A 22,792-nucleotide genomic window follows, 5' to 3' on the forward strand; every position below is an offset into this window, starting at 1 on the left:
GCCATTTTAATCGATTTGCTGTTTTACATAAAATAAAAATTCTTAAGAATGTATCTCAAGTCATTACACAAAATAAGAACTCAACAAATACTGGTTTCTTCTTGCCCTCACTTGAAATTTTATAAATAATGTCTAGAAGCAGTGTATGTAGTTAGTACTGCGGTTCTCTATCCCATCTGTAGTTATTGTTCATCACATAGGTCCAGAAAAATGTGTGCTTGATCCCAACAGATTTTGGGGTCTAGACGGTTGGTGATTTTGAAGTTCTATTTTTTAGTCTTCTAATTGTCTTGCATGGAGAGTCATTATATAAATCTATAAATGAGGCGAATTATATCTTCAACCCTGAGAGAACAAAGGGGACTATATAAAATTAGGCCAGATACTCCAAGTGTATTTACATTTGAGACAGGGATCTAGAAGAAAGGACATAAGACCAACCATATGTAGCCATTTCTTAGATTTGACTAAGTTTGGCAATGGGTGATAACAGCATGAAGGAAAAATTATAAAGGTGGTTTATGGGTTTTTTCTGTGGCTAAATCTTAGTTAGGAACTAGCTTACACTCTTTTGCCTTATTCTCTACTGTGCCAACAGGTTCTCTTCTTTTAACACAGAGATCTAGGCTCCAAATATAAGGTGTATTCTAGGAGTGAAATTATAGCATATTGGTTAAGAGCAGAAAGACTGGGATGTGCTTGGGTTGTATGAGGAAACTATCAGGAGACTATCACATGTTTCTATGAAATACATTATTTCAGCTTTCAATATTCCAAATAACCAAGGAGAAGACTGTTTGGCACCCTATTCCCAAAACATCCAAATTCTCATTCTAGATTTTATTTGCCTAGCAAAGGAAAAGTAGACATTCTTCATCTTTCTTATCTTCAAACTTATTTAGAAGGAAACTAAAGCAGGTTGTAATTTTAGGTAGAGTGACCAGAAAAGGTCAAGGTGTGTCCTGCTTTTAAATTATTTTGAATTGTATTATTTTGTTCTTTCATTAATTCAAATACATATATATTAGGTACCTACCATATACTAATTCTGGAAGTACTGGTGATAAGCTAGTGAGCAAACTGAAGTCCTACTCTCTGGATACCAAATTCTGGACATGACTAGAAGGAGGAAATGAAACCTACCAGCTTTTTTTTTTTTTTTAATCCCACCCCTACTCATAAACTTCATAATCCCTGTTGTCTTTGTTTCAACCTAACCTCACTTCACCTCCACTTCAGTCCACCTCAGTCACTTAGTGACCTAAATTCTTTTGTGACTTCCGATAATCCTCCAGTATTTGAGATGTTAGAAAGTTGTTCCTTATATTTAACTACCAATGCCTGTGCTGAAATTGACAACGATTTATTTCTACTCACCAGAGGAGAATCCAGTTGGACACTTACATTCTGTACTTATACATCAGATCTATTGCTCTCTAAGTGGGTAAGTATAGATAAATAACTTCATATCTCATGATCAAACAGAGAGCCCTCAATGATGTTTTGTTGCTACAATGGAACATTCACAGTTGTTCTGATTTCCTAAGTTATTCAATTTAGATTATTTTCATATTAGTAATTAACATGTGTTCAAGTATTTGTGTGTGAGATGACAAACAAGGTCTGCAGTGATAGTAGTGTCCTTGGCACCTACCCAACCGCCTCCATACATTGTTGCTTAATAATTTTTTTTGCCAATTCGTGTTGTGTGCCTTAGGCAAACTGTACAATTGATAATTAGGTACCATTTTGAAAAGGGGCTAGAAGTCAGAAATAACTGATATGAAAACAACAACATCAACAACAAAAACCCAGTGGAACAGATCAAGAAATGAGGAGCTGATTCTTTGACAAGATCAACAAAATTGATAAACCTTTAGCCAGACTCAAAAAAAACAAAAAACAAAAACAAAAAAAAAAGAAAAGATTCAAAATCACATGAGAGAGGAGAAATAACAACCAACACCACAGAAATACAATTGTAAGAGAATATTAGGAAAAATTATATGCCAACAATTGGACAACAACAAAAAAATGGGAAAATCCCTAGAATCATATAACCTACCAAAACTGAAGCAGGAAGAAATAGAAAATTTGAACAGACCAATTACTAGCAAGGAAATTGAATCACTAATCAAAAAAGACTCCCAACACAGTTCAGGACCAGATGGCTTCACATGGGAATTATACCAAACATTTAAAGAAGAGTTAATACCTACTCTTCTTAAACTATTCCAAAAAACATACAAATGGAAGGGAAACTTCATAACCCATTCTATGAGGCCAGCATTACCTTGATACCAAAACCAGGTAAAGAAGAGAGCTATGGGCCAACATCTTTGATAAACATAAATGCAAAAATCCTCAACAAAATACTAGCAAACTAAACTCCAACATACATTAAAAAAAATTATTCACCCATGATCAAGTGAGCTTTATTCCCAGGAATGAAGGGTGGTTTAATTCACAAATCAATCAACATGAGATATCACATCAATAAGAGAAAGGGTAAAAACTGTATGATCATTTCAATAGGTGCAGAAAATTTGACAAAGTACAACATCCATTCATGATGACTCTAAAAAAGTGGGTTTAGAGGAAACATACCTCAACATAATAAAGGCTTTATTTGAGAAATCCACTGCAAACATTATACTCAATAGACAAAAACTGAGAGCTTTTCGCCTAGGATGTACACTCTCACCACTTTTATTCAACATAGTACTAGAAGTCCTAGCCACAGAAATCAGACAACAAAAAGAAATAAAAGGCATCCTAACTGGTAGGGAAGAAATGAACATTTCACTATTTGCAGATGACATGGTACTATATACAGAAAACCCTAAAGGCTCCACAAAACAAAACAACAACAACAACAACAAAAACCTGATGGAACTGATAAATAAATTCAGTAATGTTGTGGGATACAAAATCAATGAACAAAAATCTGTTGCATTCCTAAGTACTAAAAATGAAGCAGTGGAAAGAGAAATTAAGAAAATCCCATTTAAAATTGCACTAAAAAATAATAAGATACCTGGTAAAAAAAACTAACCAAAGAGGTGAAAGATCTGTACTGTGAAAACTATAAAACACTAAAACACTAATGAAAGTAATTGAAGACACAAAGAAATGGAAAGACATTCCATGCTCATGGATTGTAAGAACAAATATTGTCAAAATGTCTATACTACTTAAGGCAATCTACAGATTTAATTCAATCCCAATCAAAATATGAACAGTATTTTTAACAGAACTAGACCAAACAATCCTAAAATGTGTATGGAATCTCAAAAGACCCTGAAAAGCCAGAAGCGATCTTGAAAAACAAAACTGGAGGAATATTAATTCCAGACTTCAAGTTATATTACACAGCTGATGTAATCAAATAGTATGGTACTGTCATAAAAATAGACACATAGATCAATGAAATAGAAAAGAAAATCCAGAAACAAACCCACAATTACATAGTCAATCTTCAACAAAGGGAGAAAGAATATACAATTGGAAAAAGACAGTCTCTTCCACAGAGGGTGTTGGGAAAACTAGACCATTTTCTTACACCATACACAAAAACAAATTCAAAATGGTTGAAATATCTAAATGTGAGACCTGAAACTATAAATATCCTAGAAAAGAGAATAAGCAGTAATTTCTCTGACATCAGCCATAGCAACTTTTTTCTAGATATATCTCCTGAGGCAAGGGAAATAAAAGTAAAAATAAACCTTTGTAACTGTATCAAAATAAGTTTCTGTACAGCAAAGCAAACATTTAACAAAACTAAAAGGCAACCTGCTGAAGAGGAGAAGATATTTGCAAATGACATATCTGGTAAAGGCTTAGTGTCCAAAATATAAAACGAACTTCTAAAACTCAACACCCAAAAAACAATCCAATTAAAAAATGGGCAGAAGACATGAACAGACATTTCACCAAGGAAGACATAAAGATGGCCAACACACACGTGAAATGATACACCACACCATTCATCATCAGGGAAATGCAAATCAAAACTACAATGAGACATCACCTCACCCTTGTCAGAATGGCTAAAATCAAAAACACATGAAACAACAAAGTGTTAACAAGGATGTGAAGAAAAAGGAACACTCTTACACAGTTGGTGGGAATGCAAACTGGTGTAGTCACTCCGGAAAACAGTATGGATGTTCCCCCAAAAGTTAGAAGTACCCTATGATCCAGTAATTGAACTGTATATTTACCAAAAATATACAAAAACAGTCATTCAAGGGGATACATACACCCCAGTGTGTTAGCAGCATTGTTTAAAATAGCCAAATTACAGAAGCAGCCCAGATGTCCATTGATAAGTGGATAAAGGAGAAATGGTGTATATACACAATGGAATATTATTCAGCCATAAAAAAAGAATGAAATTTTGCCATTTGCAGTAACTTGGGTGGAGTGAGAGAGTATAATGCTAACTGATATAAGTCAGTCAACGAAATACAATACCGTATGATCTCACTCATATGTGGAATTTAAGAAAGAAAACAAACGAGCAAAGGAAAAATAGGGGCAAACCAAGAAAGAGAGAGACTCTTAACTATAGAGAACAAACTGATGGTTACCAGAGGAGAGGTGGGTAGGGGGATGGGTAAAATAGGTGATGCGGATTAAGGAGTGCACCTGTGGTGATGAGCACTGAATGCTGTATGGATTGTTGAATTGCTATTTTCTACATCTAAAACTAATATAACACTGTATGTTTACAGGAATTAAAATAACTTAAAAAAGTAGGGGGAGGCTAGAAGAATTGATTCTGGAATCATGTATTTAAGTCTCTTTTTAGTTTTTGGGTACAGTTTTAAGTCTGGAATTGCCTGGGTAATTATACGTGACCCTTTCCCTATGAAATTCACAATTTACTTAAAAAAGAGGTTATGAAGACACACATACGCATACACAGTCCACTTTAACAACAAAATCGACACAAAATTGCATGGTATGAGTATGGAGCATGCTTCCTGTGATTTAACGTAGTGTTTAAGTAAGAAACATAGGAAGAAAATGTCACTACTTAGTAACCTCTGATGGTTAGCTAAGAGTCCAAGCCAGGTTCTCTTGGATACACTCACTGGTAAATATACTTATCTCCATAATTCTTGAGTTTTTCTGGTTACTTCTGGTTAAATGAAAGTTTTATTTCTAGCTAAATAAATGGAATAAGAATGTCGCAAAGCGTTTTCTTTTCGAAAGGCACCACTTTCCCTTCGGATAAAAGGAATCTCAGGGTTTTGCAGTGGTTTGTTCTTGCCATTGCGATCATTAGCCAAATCCAAACACAGAAGGATTCTTGAAATTAGACTAGACTTATTCCTGAAGTGTATTATTCACAACTGTATCTCTGTTAGGTATCCTTTCAAATGGATTCTGTGGCCATATACCTTTTGGAAATACTATATTTCATATTCTCATCCTGGGAATTCAGCAGGAATGGGAGCATACTGAGTGAAGTAACAAAATCAGACTTGTGTAATCTCAGCTAAATATTTCTCAGACTTACTTGACCACGGACTCTCTTTGCTCTCCCTTCTATTTATAGTTTGAACAACACATGTTCTGAAGACCATCTTAACTCTGTCTGAGTCTGTATAGATACTAGCAGAGCTTCTGGAAGCAGCAGTTACTAGTTTGTTTTACCTAAATGTTACATAGCAGTTTTTTAACTTCCCCACTTATTATTTTCTCTAACAGTATAATGGTGAATATTCAAAAAGATTCTGGCTCCTTGAACTACCAATATTGATATTTTTTAAAAAATGGCAATTTCCCATTTAAGTTGTATATAATCACTGTTAGTCTTTCAGTATGATAAATACAGAAGATGCTAAATTGTATTTTATATCCACCATACAATTTTGAGAGTAAGCGTCGAACTTCTTGAAGGGTCTGTGTCTTGCCCTTGTATTTGACGACAAACAAAACTGTTAGGACCGCTCTCCTTCTAAATTAAATAATGGCATATGGTTATCGTCTGTTCTGAGAAGGAAACCACAAAGGTGAAAATGGCGTAAAAGCAAATACAGGCTTTGAAAAAAAGTTTGGAGGACTCAAGACTATAATTGAGAAGGCAAAGACTATTTAATGGACCGTAACTGACCCCTATCCTCACAACCACATTTAGAATTAGTGTCTAAAAAATAGTTGTTATTCAAAGAAAACCAAAAGGAGCTACGTACTTGTATGCATGTCTAATTTCATTCTCCTGAAAACTCTGTGAAATAGATGCTTTCATTCCTGTTTTACCAAGGAACTTATTTTCTCAAGGTCATAGCCAGTAATTGGCAGAGCTTGGGGATAAAAGTGGATGAGTCCTGCCTTCTTTGGTCAGCATGTTCACAGAACACTCAGATGCTCTCTCTGTATGGTCTGAACACTAAAAATTTACGAAGACAGTATAAACATAAGTGAACTTAGTGAACAATAGACAAAACATGCCAAGAAATGTCTTACTCCCTCAGATTCCTTTTAGTGTTTTTGGAATTGACTTGCATATCTGGAAACTCAGTAAGGATACCTGAGTGCTGCTGTTTCTATAAAGAAAAGGTTCCACCCCTTTCAGTGGAACCATACATCAGTACATTCAGTGGAACCATATTTGACTAGGCTTGTCCAGCTGCCATCAGCTAGAATTCAGGACTGAGGCTTCTGTGTGAATCAATAGCCAGTGTCCGGTTCAAATTGAATTTTATTGCTGTTAGTTCCTTGAGTCATTGTTTTATGTCTCACTGCATTGCTTAAACTAACAGAAAGGATTTTCCAGGTTAGCTGGGCTGTTTTTTTCCACTCTCATCTCTGTACTCTATAGGCTATTTTATTTATCACATTCCTTTTTAAATAAGTGGTATATATTCTTTTTGTTTTAATTGGGAAAGTTCACACACCTCTCTTCCTTTGTGTTCCCCGGTCTCTGCTGAAAAAAGCCTTTTTTTATGAGTGCTTTGGAATCCTTTTTAGGCTGCTGAACATGGAAGTGGCATAAGGGTAAAGGCAGAACAAGATTATGAATGTGACTCCTCTTTTTGCAGCTTCTTAAGAAGCTGCTCGTAGACCTGTTTTGTTTAATGTTGTGTTTTACGCTCATAGGAGATGGAATTATTGCAATATGATTTGAGAATACTGTTTTTAACACTACATGTTAGGTGGTTAATGGACACAAAAATTCGCCAATGCATCTTTAGCCATGTCTGGTAGGAGAGAAATGAACCACAGGAAACTTCAAGGTACATTTTGTTGTGGTTGTTGAACTGTACTCTTTACTATTTATTCTAAACTTTCTTTTCCAATTTTTTTACTATGCCTAATAGTGCAACAAAATTAGCTGCTGTCATTTCTCTTTTTTTTTCTCAAATTCCTTTTGTAGAAATGCAAAGGAGAAACTAAAACCCACAGAATCAATATCAGAAAGAAGGCAATGTTTTCAATTGTGGTTCTCTGTACTTTCTGTAGAAATAAAAAGGGAAGTCAGCAGAAGCTTACATGTTCAATCATACAATGATTGGAGCAATGAATCTAAACTTTGTCTTTCCAACCTCAAACTAAATAATTTCATATCACATTACTCTCTCACTTCTACTGGATCTTGAAGCCATTATGCTTCTGTTTTGTTTTGATTTTTAAGGTGGTCATATTTATGAAGTCCATATAGATATTTGCTTTCTCCAAACGCATCTGAGGAGTTTCATTTTATAAGTAAATTCTAAGAAAAAATATATCTTCTCAGGCATAGCAACAAAATCTTTTTTAAAGGACTCAGACCATGCCCCCCACCCTGCACCACAAGTTTTATTATCTTAGTTTAAGTTGCCTGAACTTCAAAGATGCAATAACCATTAAAATATCATAAGTTTTTATGAAATACATCTTAATCTGTTTCTATTCTTTTCTTTTTTTTAGTGTTTATCTATTTTTAGAAAGAGCATGCAAACAGGGGAGGGGCAGAGAGAGAGAAGGAGACAGAGAATCCCAAGCAGGCTCCACACTCAGCATGGAGCCCAACACGGGGCTCAACCTCACAACCATGAGATTATGACCTGAACTGAAATCAAGAGTCAGACACTTTACCAAATGAGCCACACAGGTGGTGGCCCTCTGTTTGTATTCTTAATAAAGGAAAAGTGACCTTGTTTGTGATCATTATGATTCAGTAGTCCATTTTAAATTAGAAAACTATGAATGGACCAAGCATTATGCCATTAGTGTTAAAATTCAAATGTGTAAACATTACAGAGAATAATGAATCCTCAATAGGGAACCCAATCCTGCATTCCCTATATGCTAGGATTAAATTACACATATTCTTTGGGAACTTATGATTTTCCTATTCCTTTTTCTATAATTTTATTAAATCCAGAGCAGATTCTTTCTGACTAGTTCTAATTCACTGTATCAATTTAAAGCCAAATTATATTTGTTGAATTTGAATTATCGAAAGCTTCTGTTCTTCTGTGTGTAGTGCAAATGGGAAATAAATGTGTAGCTTTATTTAACAAAATAATCCTTTAAAAGGTAAGTCGGGACGTTTCTGAAGTCATATGTCAAAACAATTTGAATTATGACTGTTTTCCTTGCAGAAAGTTAGCTAAATGGGCACAAATATGTGAGTTCTTATCCTTTCATTCTTATAATTTACTTTGTATAAATGTGAACCTATCTAGGTTCTCTGCTCAAGTCAAATATGTTTCTTCATGAGCCTGTCCTTGATAGTGTACATAGAATACTTCCTTTGTGAAAGAACCAGAGAGCCTTGTAGCAGGATGAGGATTGGGGAGGGGTGTTAATTTGGTTATTGTGCAAGAGAGAATCTGGTGATGGTTTCACTCACATATCCCATTGCAGACTTTCCTGCCTGGAATTAGATTTACCACTCTTCCAGGATGAGAAAGAGAGCACAAGTACAAAACATCTGAATGGAGGGCTTTCCTAGGCTTCTGATTTTTAGAGAAACTAAATGGTCAGCTTATTCCATGAGTATTCCCACCTATAATTCTTGACACTGGGGATGAGATTCCCTCTGTTTCAGGAAACCAGTTGTGAGATACAACAGTATAAAGGTTATAGAAAAATATTTAGAGTATTTTTGAAACTGAAAGCACTTGTGATAACTAAATATAAAGCATTTCTTAAGTACCTAGTAGGTACTTGGCACTGTGCTTAAATAGTGGGGATATAGAAATAAATATGACACAGTCTCTACCTTCAAGAGATTCTCAGCCTAGATAGCTCTGTTGTTAAGTTAACCGATGTATATGTGACCGTTGCAAAAAAGCTATGGAAACAAAGGGGAGTGAACTGCACAAATTGTATAGAAGAAGGTTTTCCAAGATGTTGCTGGGATGCTGGACATTTTATGGCTTGCTGAATTTTCCTTTTAAGAAGTACAGATGTCCACCTGGATGAGGCCAAGGTCTACTATAGAAAGAAACACAGAAAACTTGAGTGTGGTAGGATATAGGATACCTTTTGATGCTAATTTTTAATTTTTTTTTATTTTACTTACCTTTTAAGTTTATTCATTTTGAGAGAGACAGAGACAGCGTGAGCGGGGGAGGGGCAGAGAGAGAAGGAGAGAGAGAATCCCAAGCAGGTTCCACATGGTCAGCACAGAGTCTGATGTGGGGTTCAAGAAACTGTGAGATCATGACCTCAGCCAGAACCAAAAGTCGAATGCTTAACCGACTGAGCCACCCAGGTGCCACTTGATGATAACTTAAAAATTTTTTTTTTAATGTTTATTTAGTTTTGAGAGAGAGACAGAGTGTGAGCAGGGGAGGGATTAGAGAGAGGGAGACACAGAATCTGAAACAGGCTCCAGGCTCTGAGCAAGCGGTCAGCACAGAGCCTGACGCGGGGCTCGAACTCACAAACTGTGAGATCATGACCTTGGCTGAAGTCAAACGCTTAACCAACTGAGCCACCCAGGCACCGCACTTGATGTTAACTTTTTAAATGTTTTTCTTTTTCCTTGTTTTTCGTAAATTATTTACAACTTTGTACTTTCTTGTTTTCAGTTAGAATGTGGTTTTTTGTTGCAAATATTTACTTTATATTGATGAGGAAAAAATTCCCTTATTAGGTGACTCATCACTTTTCTATGAATTTGCTGAGTCATCCTTGACTCATGATCATATAGTTCATATTCACCAGAAAGTGAAACTTTAAAGGAGGAAATACCAGAGCCTCCTGTTTGTCAGTGGATTAGAAATCTTAGGACAAGCAATAGCAGAGGTCCTGAGATTGACAGTAATATATGACCTGAGTGGTAACATGTGACTTCATTTAATGAGTCCTTTAAGAAAGTTAAGAAAATTGAATGTTTTAACCAAAAAACGTTATTGAAGGCAATGTGGATAACAAAAGGAATAAAATATAGCTTTGGAGGAAGGAACTTGGCTTCCTAGTCTGTCTGTAATGACTTCAGATAAGACACATAAGTTACCAGGGAACTATCCCAGCCTGATCTCCAGATCCCAGGTTCAGGCTCACTTAAAAACAAATAAATAAATAAATGATTTTTTTGAAGACCATATTGTATTTTAAAATAAGGATACTAATAGGAGTAGTAATATAAATAACCTCTTTGTGTTGAGCATTTATGGAATTCCAAGCTCTCATTAATAACAATTTATGCTACTTTTCTCATTTTATTTTTTTATTTTTTTAAAGTTTATTTATTTGTTTAGAGAGAGAGAGTCAGGGAGGGGCAGAGAGAGAGAGAGAAATTGAGAGAGAGAGAGAGAGAGAGAGAGAATCCCAAACAGACTCTGCACTGTCAGCACAGAACCCAACACAGGGCTCAGTCCCATGAAATCATGACCTGAGCTGAAATCAGGAGTCAGATGCTCAACCTACTGAGCCACCCAGGTACCCCTGCTTTTCTAATTTTATCCACATAGTTCTGTGATGAAGTTACTACTATAGATGAAGATACTATACTCGGTGAAAAACTGAGGCCTAGAGAGGATATGTGATTTTTTTCAAAGTCGACATTTAATAAAACAAAGATCCTGGCCTCCTATCCATGCGTTTCTCACCTCCAAATACATATAACTGTATCCTAGGCACCTTGGACCTCAGCTGCAGCTGAAGTAGCAAAAATCCCTGCTTACTTTCTTGCTGGTGGGGCGTATTTCTGGACCAACTCAAACTTCAGTTATTCATTTGGCCATTTGTGTATCTCATTCTGTTCTCTCGCTTCTATAAATAAACTCTGGCCCTGCAAATCCCAGAGCTCATAATGTCATAGCCATTGGATATGCCATCTGATTGTCTTTTGTGAGTGTTCTGTAGATTTCTAGTTATTCCTGGATCTCTAATTCATCACTGTAGATACTCTGAATTTTCTGTGCCCCTCTTTTAGAGCCTGGTGTCTCTCAGGTCTTCTGTTGCCTTCAGTGACCTTCCAAAAAATACCCTGTCTTGTTTCCCTAGATAGCTTGTCCCTACTTCACAGAGCTGCTGTGAGAAGTGAGATGATACATGTGAAAATATATTTAAAAAACTTCACATCCTTAATTTCTTCCCCACTAAAATGAACAGGATTGAACTAGATACCCTCTAATGTTCCTGTGGCTCACTGATTCCATTATCAGTGATTTATTAACTTGCCATCAGGTGCAAGGTATTCTGACATCAGACTCCAAATATCTTAAGCTTATTGCAGAGCAGGCTCTAGTAGGTATTGTATACACTGAGGGGGAATTGAATACACTCAGAGGAATTAAAACAATTCTTTATGTTAGCTTATTCTTAAATTGGTGCTTATGTTACAATTTTTGTCATGGGGTCTTCCCATTTTCTTCAAATCATGTGAAATACATACATAATTGTAGGTTAACATTTAAAAAGTCAGGCCACTGCTTGAAATTATATATGACAGAGAAATTCTTCTTGCCAAGTCCGACCTTGACCTGTTGCCTCATTTATTTTCAACGTGGCTTATAATTGAATGTTCAACAAGATCCTTTTCAACTGATCTTATCCCAAACTGAACATTTTCAATTCAAACGCTGAATCTTGAGCATGAAATGACAGCAACTATGTTCATAATTGAAGTGATTGGGGTTTGAAAAAACAAAGTTGAATGCTTTCTCCTGAAGTCTGATATTCTAGTTAGGATTCTAATACTTGGGATATTTTACTTTGGTTTATGTGCATTTAAAATTATCCTATTTTATCCTTTGATTCACAAAAATGAAACTTTATCATCCTGGCATATGTACTTGACATTCAACCTTCCATCAAGAAATGTGCATGTTTCATAGGATACTATTATACTGGAATCATCTACGCCTCAAAATCAGTAATTAAACATATATAATTGTAGCAGAATATGAGACTCTTTATAATTAGTTTCTTTTCATTCTTAATATGGTAATAGAGCTACTGTGTATACACATCTATATTTTTTCACCAGGTGGTAATGTTTTATTGCACCCATCTATTATTAAAGGCACAGTTATCTTTTACTAATAATGTTAATTAACTTTACTTTTTTTATATAACCTTTACTTTGTGATAGAGATACAGTATAGTGATTAATGCTTTTTCACTAATTTATAAAGATTTATCCTTTTCCTCTTTATACCCTTTAAGATATCCACAGATATATGTGTCATCTTATTGCTAAATATAGGTGTTATTTATTTATTTATTTATTTATTTATTTATTTATTGAGAGAGAGACAGAGTGCAAGCAGGGTAGGGGCAGAGAGAGAGGGAAACACAAAATCTGAAGCAAGCTCCAGGCTCTGATCTGTCAGCACAGAGCCCGATGCGGGGCTTGAACTCACAGGCCATGAGACCATGACCCAGGCCGAAGTCAGACCCCTAACCAACTGAGCCACCCAGGCTCTCCTAAATATAGGTGTCATTATGATATTACTTCAGAAAGGTAAAGAATTCAGAGCAGGAAATACATTAACCATATCCAGGCTTTCTAAAATCAATCCTAAAATATATGCTTTTACTTCCATGAATGTCTTTGGTACTGCCTTGCTGTATTTTCAACATGAGTTATACAAGTAGAGATTTCTTTTTTTTTTTTTTTAACATTTATTTATTTTTGAGACAGAGAGAGACTAACGGGGGAGGGTCAGAGAGAGAGGGAGACACAGAATCTGAAACAGGCTCCAGGCTCTGAGCAGTCAGCACAGAGCCCGACGCGGGGCTCGAACTCACATACCGCGAGATCGTGACCTAAGACGAAGTCGGCTGCTTAACCGACTGAGCCACCCAGGCGCCCCCAAGTAGAGATTTCTAGTAACATTCCTTCCTTGGCTTATGTATAGATTGTAAATGTAATTTTTTTTTCATTCTGCAAATATTTATTAAGCACTATCTATGCTTTAAATGTATTGTTTAAATGGGAATAGAGTAGGGACTATTGCAGTCAAGGTACTTGTCCTCATTCAAGAATTATTAAGAGTCACTATTTTTGAACATTTATAATACACCTATCAGCAAATTTACAATATCCTTAATTCTTCAAAATAGCATCATTATCTTATTTTCATGCGGAGATACCAAAATGGAGAAAAAGTAATTACTTGACCAAGATCACACACCAAGTGAAGGGCAAAATCATGCTTCACACCCAACTCAACCCAAGTACAAAAATCAACTCTTGGGGAGCCTGGATGGCTCAGTTGGTTGAGTGTCCAACTCTTGATTTCGGCTCAGGTTATGATCTCGCGATTCATGAGTTCACGCCCCCCATCAGGTTCCATACTAACAGTGTGGAGCCCGCTTGGGGTTCTCTCTCCCCCGCCCTTTCCCTCTCTCTCAAATAAGTTAACTTAAAACGAAAAGAAATTTAAAAAATCAACTCTTTCCATACCTACTTCTGCTGCCTTTCTGGCTTTATTGATAGTTTTGTATATTAGTTGATTCAATTACTTTCTTCTGTAATTTCTCCAATCCAGGTATCATAGTCACAATTGCTGTTCTACATTCCTTTGGACAGATAAACAGAAATAAACTGTGGTAATGGGAAATTGCCATCAGAACAGACTCCATAGTTGACTCTGTTCAAATTCTGATGTTGCCTTTTAATTGTTCCATGAAGTTGGAATCTCTAAAATCCATGATATGGCTGCAGCTTAAGATCAATTGTGTGACCTTGAGCAAGTCCTGTAATTTCCTAGTAGTTCTGTTTTGCCCTCTGAAAAACTGTGATCATAATAGGTAACATCTGCACACCATTCGTGAAGTTGAGTGCATTCACATCCATAGGGCAGGCAACACTTTGGGAAAGACAGTTCTGGCATTCAAGAAAATAAGTAAAATGAATTTTAAACATGTTTATTGCTAAGATAGTCACTAAAATTTTTTGAATGGTTATTGCCCAGAACATATTATTTTCTAATTGAAAACAAATGCCTGCCAGTTTTCATCACAGCCCCTTTCAGCCACTGGTGATTGTTTCTGTAATATACCTGTCCTATCTCATGAGGATTAACAAAGAGCCATTGGGGAAAGTATGCAGTAAATAGTGAGAGTATTAATGAAAATGGAAAAACCCACCAAGGCATATTCTGTGTATGGTTACCTTTTAGCTGTCAGTGCTTTTCACTATGAATTTGATTGATTTGCCCCGTGCAAACATTAACTACCTTTAACTGGGATATTGTGCCAGGATCTTTAGATTCACCCTTCCTGACAACAGGCATTCCTAATGTGCCATGTCATAGCCTTTTGGTGATTCATTCAATCAGATCTACTCTTTTCATGAATGCTGCTAATTAGAATTTGTGGAGCACTTCACATTTGATTTGAGATTTTGATTTTATAACAACCTTCTAGCAGGAGTACTGTCAGCATTACAATATTTTTAAGTGCAATTGTTTAAGAGACAGAACCAAAATGGTAAGAGAAAAAGCATGTGACATACTGATTCAGGGAAGCTGTGTGTTTTATAATATTTCTCTGGGTTTATATTCCCCTCAGTTCTTATTATCTCAGCATGGCTGCCTATGTTCTACACTACCTGATCTGTATCTAGAAGACTCTCTCCAGCCTTACTCAGTACCCCTGACACGGTCTTCCAAATGCTAAACCCCAACAAGAGACAGGTTTTCAGCACAGCCTGTGTAAACCAGCTGCAGCAGTGGGAGTGTGCTGGGAGAGGACCTTCATCTGAGTGTCACTCTGTGGATTGCAAAAAAAAAAAGCACAATAGAAATGACCTTCTAAATATGCTGGCGGTGAAGGTTTTACCTAGTGTAAGGAGAGGTAGTAAAATATTCCTTTTAAAAGTCAGAGCCATATAATAACAGGGCTAGACAAAGAGAAATAAAATTACACAGAAAAGAGGCCAGTCTTTCAGTGGAATGCTTTGTACCTTTTAGAATAGAATCCATTATGGACATCTATCAGTGATACACACAAGTCAAATAATACCCATTCTTTAGTTTCCTGCTGCCTCGAATGGACTTTTACTTTTTTTTTTTTCCTGTAAAATTTGAACAATTTTAAATGTGAAACTTTGCCTTTAGAGGCTGTTTTTCTTAGTTTCAAATTTTAATGGAAAAGGTAGTGGAATAAATGGGGAATCTGATTCAGAAGGCTTGGCCTGTCCAGTATTTTAAATGGAAGTTCACATTCAGTAAGTCTCGGGGCTATTGGCACTGCTTTTCCAGCAGGACTCTCGACTTCTCCCATGCATCCTATCTGAGCTGGACTGATCAGTTTGGTTCATAAGCTAAAATCAATTTTTCTCTTTACAGACGATGCTGTATCTCAGTCTTTCATATAGCATTTTATCCTTCTCTGCCTTACATTATATTAAGACTTGCATTATAAATATAATTTATGATTATAATTTTTGGCAGTGTGTATTATTATTCCTATTGTCTTTAGTTAAGGAACAAATCGCCCTGATAATAATTTATTGTCCCTTCTCATGGTTTTGTGGGTTGAGTAAGTTCAGCCGAGTAGTTCTTCCATAGTATCTGTCATGTGGTTGTGGTCAGATGTCCTCTGACACCTGTCCACAGAAGCTTGCTCACATAGCTGCTGCTTGATGCTAGCTATTGAATGGGAGCTCAGCTGAGCCTGTGGTCTACAGTGCTACAAGTGGCTTTTCTTTTAGAATGATCAGTTTGTCCTGGTTTTTCCGAGGGCATTCCTGATTTTCACGCTGAAAGTTGCATATCCTGAGAGCTCCCGTGGTGTTGAACAAAGTGAGAAGGTTAGTCACCTACTCAGGTTAGGTTTCTTACAACTTAGAAGCTGGGTCCCAGGACAAATATCCAAAGTGTGGGTGTGTCAAGAGCTTCTTGCAGAAGCTGCAAGTGTTTTTACTGACTTTAGACACCACATATCATCACTTATGTTGAATTTTATTAGTGAAGCAAGTCGCTTAGGCCAGCCCCTTCAAAGGGAAGGGAATTAAACCCCATATTGAGGAAGTGGCAAAATAACATTGCAGTAAAGAAATTGGGAAGGAAGATATTGTTGTGGCCATCTTTGGAAACTGTAACCTTCTACAGTATATATGACCTCATCTTTGAGAGAACAGGATTCAGTTCACATTTGCCTTGTCTCTATATATCTTTCCCAGAGTACCTTGCACTTAGAGTCGCTTAATGCTTAAAAATAAGGAACATCTTTATTCTAAAGTTATTATTAATCCTTACTTGGATCCAAAATTGCATTCAATTTTGTTTAGATCTCCTCCAATTTATGCAGTTGAAAGTGACAAATTTGGATCGGGAATAAGAGAAGCCAAAAGAAAAAAAAATGTCCTAGAGAAAGTCTGTGCTTCTTATTACAAGATCAGTGCTGTGCACTGTCAAGAGTCTGTTACTGATTTCAATCTTCGGGTGGTGTTTTGATGGAGTCATGGGTAGTGTTTGGAAAGGCGGTAACTAATAGCACTGTTGGGAAACCAATGCATTATTTTACGTATCCCCAACTATAGGAATGAAAAAGAAAAACTAACAAGCAACTCCCATTTCTGCTTTCACATTTATATTCACACCTTTGGTGCCCTTAGGAAAACATGCTCTCAAGTTATGCAGGAATATAAACTTTGGTGTGCGAGTGAGACAAGTCATCACTGTAGGTAGGTAAGTAGTCCTACTTTCTCTCTTCTGTGTCCTGTATTAGATCCTATTTGTTTCCTTTCACATGAAATGTGATAAATCCCAGGCCCAATTCTGTAAACAACATTGTACTTACTTATCAGTGATTAACAATTATACCATGTATATTATGACATACATCATTTATTTAACCTAAGTAAAGAATTTGTGCATATATAATGGTGTTGAGTTAACATGGAAATTTGGCATTGCCTGTAGAGGATTCGAATATTCTTGTAGGTCCTTAAAATGTTGTGCTTCTCAAATTCTAGCAAAGGCAGTTTAATCTTTGTAAATATGTAAGGTCAATTCTATTAGATTCTCAAAAAAAGGGGCAGTCACAGTTTGTGAGCAGCTCTGATGGCTTTTATTACGTGGGCTGAAGCACAAAAGTTCAGCTCTGTTGAGTACCACCGTAGAGTGCATTTTAGAGATCCAGTGCCCTCTAATTGCTTCAAAATGTCAGGTGCTCCAAGCAGGGGCAAAGAAGCACAGGCAGTGGAAAACTAATTGGCATTGGGACATAAAGCTTTTCTGGGTCACTGATTTACATTAGGCTGAGGTCAGTAGTGAACTCAGATTCATTCTCTTCAATGGCAAACTATTATATGGGAAATCAGGCCTGGACAGATTCCAATTGCTGCTGGCCGTTGTACCACAAACCCGTGTATGATGGTTAACTACATTGGTAGTAGCAACCATTCAACTTTTAGATATTTGACTTCAATATGAAAATATCACACTTTTGAAAATGAGTCCATGCTTCACAAAAGCCAAGAGAAGGCAAAACTGTGGCTATTTATAGCCTGCTGAGGATAGCATCGAAAATTTGGGAGACCCGTAGGGAGAATGCAAGACTGTAAAACAGATTATTGTTTTGTGTATGTTAACGAAAAGATGGTAAGTGAGTTTGACAATGGAATCTAAAAGAACGCAAATTTATTACCTTTGTTTTCAAAGGTCATGCTCATGGTCAGCATAGGATTAGGCCTCATGCCTGTGCCCTCTGAAATACTTTTGGCTCCAGAAACATGGAGTAAATGTAGCAATTTTGATTATTAAAACTTCAAGATCTCATTTGCATAATACTTATGTCAGTTTTCCTAAGGAAACTTATGTGCATATCAGAGTATTACTTAAACCACTTCTTCTACATGCCAAAGTAGCTTAGTGTTATCTGTGTACTGGAGAATTTACAACTACAGCAGTAAAACCTTAAGAGATACTTGGAAATATCCCCCACCCCCTTTTTTTTTTTTTTTGTATTTCAGCTCCATATGTTTTAGCAGAAGGAATATAATCCCAAAGCATCCACTCTATATCTCTCGACACATCAATTCAATAATCTCACGTGTATCCTGCACTTTACTTTTTCTCTATATAACAAACAATATATTACTTCTACAACTATTTCAAATGATCTTACAAATAAAAACATATAAGGTAGAATAAGTTCTAAAGTCAAATTTCAAATTTTGTGGATGTCTTAAGAGAGGGAAAGATTAAGTCTGCTGGGAGATTACATAAAACTCAACAGTGTTGCATTTGAGCTGGCCTATGAGATGTTGGTAGAGATTTATACCAGCGACAGGATCAGGGAGGATATTTTCAGTTTAAGGAACAGTAGCACCATAATCAGTGATGATAGAATACAGTAAATATATTTAGGCAAATATAAAGTTTATTATTTGGAGTAAGGAGTTTATTAATAAGCTAATTAGGCATTGGCTACAGTAGCCTGGTGCCTTATTTTAGAACACCAAAAATGACTGCAAGAAAATTGAGTCAAGAATTCCTAGACAGTGGCAGTTAGCAATACGACTCCAAATCTGTGTTAATCAAAAGACATTTTTGGAGTAATCCCTGTTCCTCAGAGATTCTATAAAAATGAAAACTATTGGCTCAGGAATTATCTAGAACAGAGTGATCTCCAGGGATTAGAATGTAGGGACCCAAACTGCAGGAACAATAATTTCAGAAATGATCTGCTATTGTTCAAGATATCCCTGTTCAGAAAACATGAAACTCTGGCAATTTTTAATCTCTATTTTTGAGCTAAAATGTCAAAATGTAAGGGGGATATATCCAGTTAGTCTGTGTTATCACGCTATCTCATAAGTAAGAGGGAATGGGAACACTCTGTATAGTGGTGACTGTGGTAAAGGATTGCCATTATGATGAAATGAGTCGAGTCAAAAGCAATACATATGCAATACTTATGCAAACATAAGGTGAAGTTTAAATATTAAATATACATACCTTGTTTCTGTGCATATGTATATGTAGATGTATACAAATACTGTATCTATTTTTAAATGTTTTAATTATCAGCATTAAGTATGTATGTATATACACACAGATACACTTTCATATTATACATTTAAAATGCGTAATGCTATGCATAGAAAAATTTCTTGCATAGTAATAATGCATGTTTGCTACAGTAAAGTTTCCTTCAAAATAGCTCCATATGGTATATAACCTACTTTAATTTTCCTTAATCCAAAATTTCGGTCAGCAGGTAGCTTATATAGTCAAAAATACCAGACTTTCTGACCCTATGCTTAGTGCTTCCCATAGTATGTTGGTGCTACAGTTTTAAAGACCTTTGAGTGGGAGTAAATTTAAGTGTGCAAATGTAATCAGATTAAAAGGGAGAATGGGACATAATAAGCCTCCAAAAGCCAATAAATAATTTCTGTGACAAAAATTAGCAAAGCACCAAACTGTAGGTAAGTGTTAGGACTGTCTTTAAATTTTATAGCTAGAAGTTCACCAATAAGTAAAGCAATAAAACTGCATTTTTCTTGCAGTGTTTTTTGTTTGTTTTGTTTTGTTTTTGGTTAAACTCTTGCAGCCTTCCACTCCGCCTGTTCGTCTTACATAATATCACAATAGAGGTCAGTTTAGACTGTAAGGAATGATAGTCATTCTTTAGTCATGTGACAAACATTTATCAAGCACCTGTTTTGTGCCTTGTAGAAACAAATTTGGTAGACCAGGCCCTGGAAATGCAGAAAGGAAAATGGGAGTTTCTGCCTCCCAGAAGTAGTCTTGTGGGAGACAAGTAAATAGATGAGTGCCATTAGTAAAAATAAACTATGGAAATGTTTTTGTGCAAGGATCTGTACACTAAGCAAATAAATAAAAACGAAGTGCCTTATTTTGCCTGAAACTTTTATCTGTTGAAACTGTGCAGATACAGGAGAGTTTCCAAAAACTGGATGGAAAAGGGAAACAGTACATTACATGGCTTCCCCTAGAAGCTGCTTTATGATTTAAATCTTTATGCAAAATTTGGCATCGGATGGATGTGAAAAGTAATTACGTTGGCAGGTTAGATGGAAGTGTGGGAATAGGAAGAAACTAACATGCAAATAACTACATCTTGGTGTGTTCACAGAAGACTAAAATTCTGATTTCATATCGTCCCTGAAAATAAGCTAATCATTTCCAGAGAAACAAGGATACTGTTGAGAAATAGGACTTCCAGGCAGATTATTATACCACCTCCAAAGATAGAGCCTTGCAGTAGTCAGAAATCTGTTTGGTTTCGTGTCCGTCTCAAGTTTATCCTTATGGTGCAAGGGAAGCTGCGGCTGTTGACAGCACAGTGGGCTGTCTTTGCCTTGAGAGAAGCAACTCCACAGATGGGCTCGTTGCCAGCACCGCAAACCTGCTGACACCAGAAAGTCAGGGCAAATGAGGGATTGGTGTAGTGATTAACATGAAATCTTTGGGTCTGTTCAGATGTCCAAATGGTTGTTTTTCATTCTCCAAGCCATTCAGTTTACTTTTTTTTTTTTTTAATCTGTAATCTAGGTAGATAACAGATGGCAAGATTTCTTTGGTGTTGTATTAATTGGATTATCCACTGTGTCATTAGCTGTCAAATGCTGAACCTCCTTTTTAACTAGAAAGTGTTTTCATCAACAAAGCAATGAGGATATGAGCACCCGTTAGGTCTTGGGACATTTAAGCTTAGGTAAAGATACTAATACATGGAAAACAAATACATTTACAAAAACAATACATTTACAATACGAAAACAATACATTTACAAAACAATACTGCTTTTCCAAATTAGAAACAGTAAGATGACTGGCCATGGTACAGATTCTTGGGGTGTATCGGTGAGGCGTATCATCACCCAGGTTTTGTTTGTGTAAATCCCTACCACACCATCACCTCCCAGATATCATCTGGCCCCTCTTGATAGCTTAGTCCCCACCTTATTCAGAATCCTTCCGTCTTTGGATCACTTTAATTGTCAAAATATCCTTCCATATTTTGCCTGCAATTGTCCTGTCTTGAACTCACCCTCCACAACACTACCCATTGTCTATTCGTTGTTCTGCCTCAGAATCTTCTAATACTCAAATTCAAATGTAACAAGTGTGAGAAATTAGCCTTCATCTGTCCAGGCTAAATAGGTGCTAATCCTTTTACTTCATTCTCATCGGTTGCTTTTTTTATTAATTATCTTCTCTTCCTCTTCTGTTACCATATTCTACCGTTTTTCTTTGACCCTCCTAAAATTTAGAATTATTTGAGCATCATTATAGCTAAGATATACTGAGATATTTGTCAGTAATACAGTAATAGTCTCACTATTTTTTGACACGACTAATTTTGAGACGGACATGAAGAAAAAACAAACAAAAAAAAACCTTGTGTAGTTACAATATCCTGTAAGTCAAAATCCTTTGCCACTCATTCTCACACGTAAGTATGAATTGTATTTTGTTGTTAGAAAGAAACCTAAATTTTAACACTCGTCTTTGTTTTCAAGTAAGCTTTTGTTATACCAGTATACCTAAATGACATGTTGTTACCCTAGCACCTGGTATTTGTAATGTGACCTTCTTTGAAATGAGATCTTAATGTAACTTAAGATGAGGTCATACTGGAGTAAGGTTGGCCCTTAATCCAATGACTCATGTTCTTATAAGACGAGAATCGGAGCTAAAGGTAAAATTCACATGGGTGAGAGTATATCTCCCTGCAGACACACAGGGAAGATGACCATGTGACAAGAAGAAGCAGAGATTGGAAGAATCACTAAGGCTTGTTGGCAACCACCAGAAGCTAGCGGATAGAGCATGACCTTCCCAACACCTTGAATTTGGATTTCTAGTTTTCAAAATGGTGAAAGAACTTATTTCTGTTGTTGTTAAGCCACCCAGTTTGCAGTACTTTGTTATGAAAGGACTAGGAAACTAATATAAGGAGATTAGAGGTTTAAAATAATTTAGAAAGTTCCCCTGAAGCTTTCATTAGTGCTATATGGAAGAAAGCTCAGAGCTCAGAGAAATGTGAGTTCAGATTGCAGTTGTTCCACTGGGAAGATGTGTACTTCTCAGCAAGTTATCAACATTTCTAAATATCAGGGCTCAGGTCTGTGAGATGAAGATAATGGCCACTTAATTGCATTTTTTGCAGTGCTGAACCGGAAGTGGTTAGGAGCACTCTACAGACGGGAGCCAGAGAAAAGACTTCTATAAAGTGCAGAAGCAAAGGAAGGAAATTATTTGACTGGCCACTGCTTAAAGCCTAGTAGGCTATTTTTGTGGTTGGCTGTTCTTAAGAGTTTTGGTTTTGTAACTTTGAGGCAATTGGATTTTGGTTTGCTTACCTAGGCCACTGTGGCATTAGAGCCACCTCAGTCAAATGGCCTTCTT

At 36.3% G+C, this 22,792-nt stretch overlaps 1 protein-coding gene and 1 long non-coding RNA gene across 4 annotated transcripts in view; both read left to right on the plus strand.

The window, feature by feature from the left end:
- The window catches only part of LUZP2 (leucine zipper protein 2), a 495,099-nt gene that overhangs the window by 76,424 nt on the left and 395,883 nt on the right, over window positions 1–22,792 (plus strand). The window lies entirely within an intron of this gene.
- LOC122231291 overlaps window positions 910–22,792 on the plus strand; it is a 51,974-nt gene continuing 30,091 nt past the window's right edge. Inside the window, exons 1-3 of the long non-coding RNA XR_006208478.1 lie at window positions 910–955; window positions 1,381–1,444; window positions 17,024–17,092. This is a non-coding gene — a long non-coding RNA (uncharacterized LOC122231291). The remainder of the gene's footprint in view (window positions 956–1,380; window positions 1,445–17,023; window positions 17,093–22,792) is intronic.

The sequence above is a fragment of the Panthera tigris genome, chromosome D1 (genome assembly GCF_018350195.1).
Source record: "Panthera tigris isolate Pti1 chromosome D1, P.tigris_Pti1_mat1.1, whole genome shotgun sequence".
NCBI classification, from domain to species: Eukaryota; Metazoa; Chordata; class Mammalia; order Carnivora; family Felidae; genus Panthera; species Panthera tigris.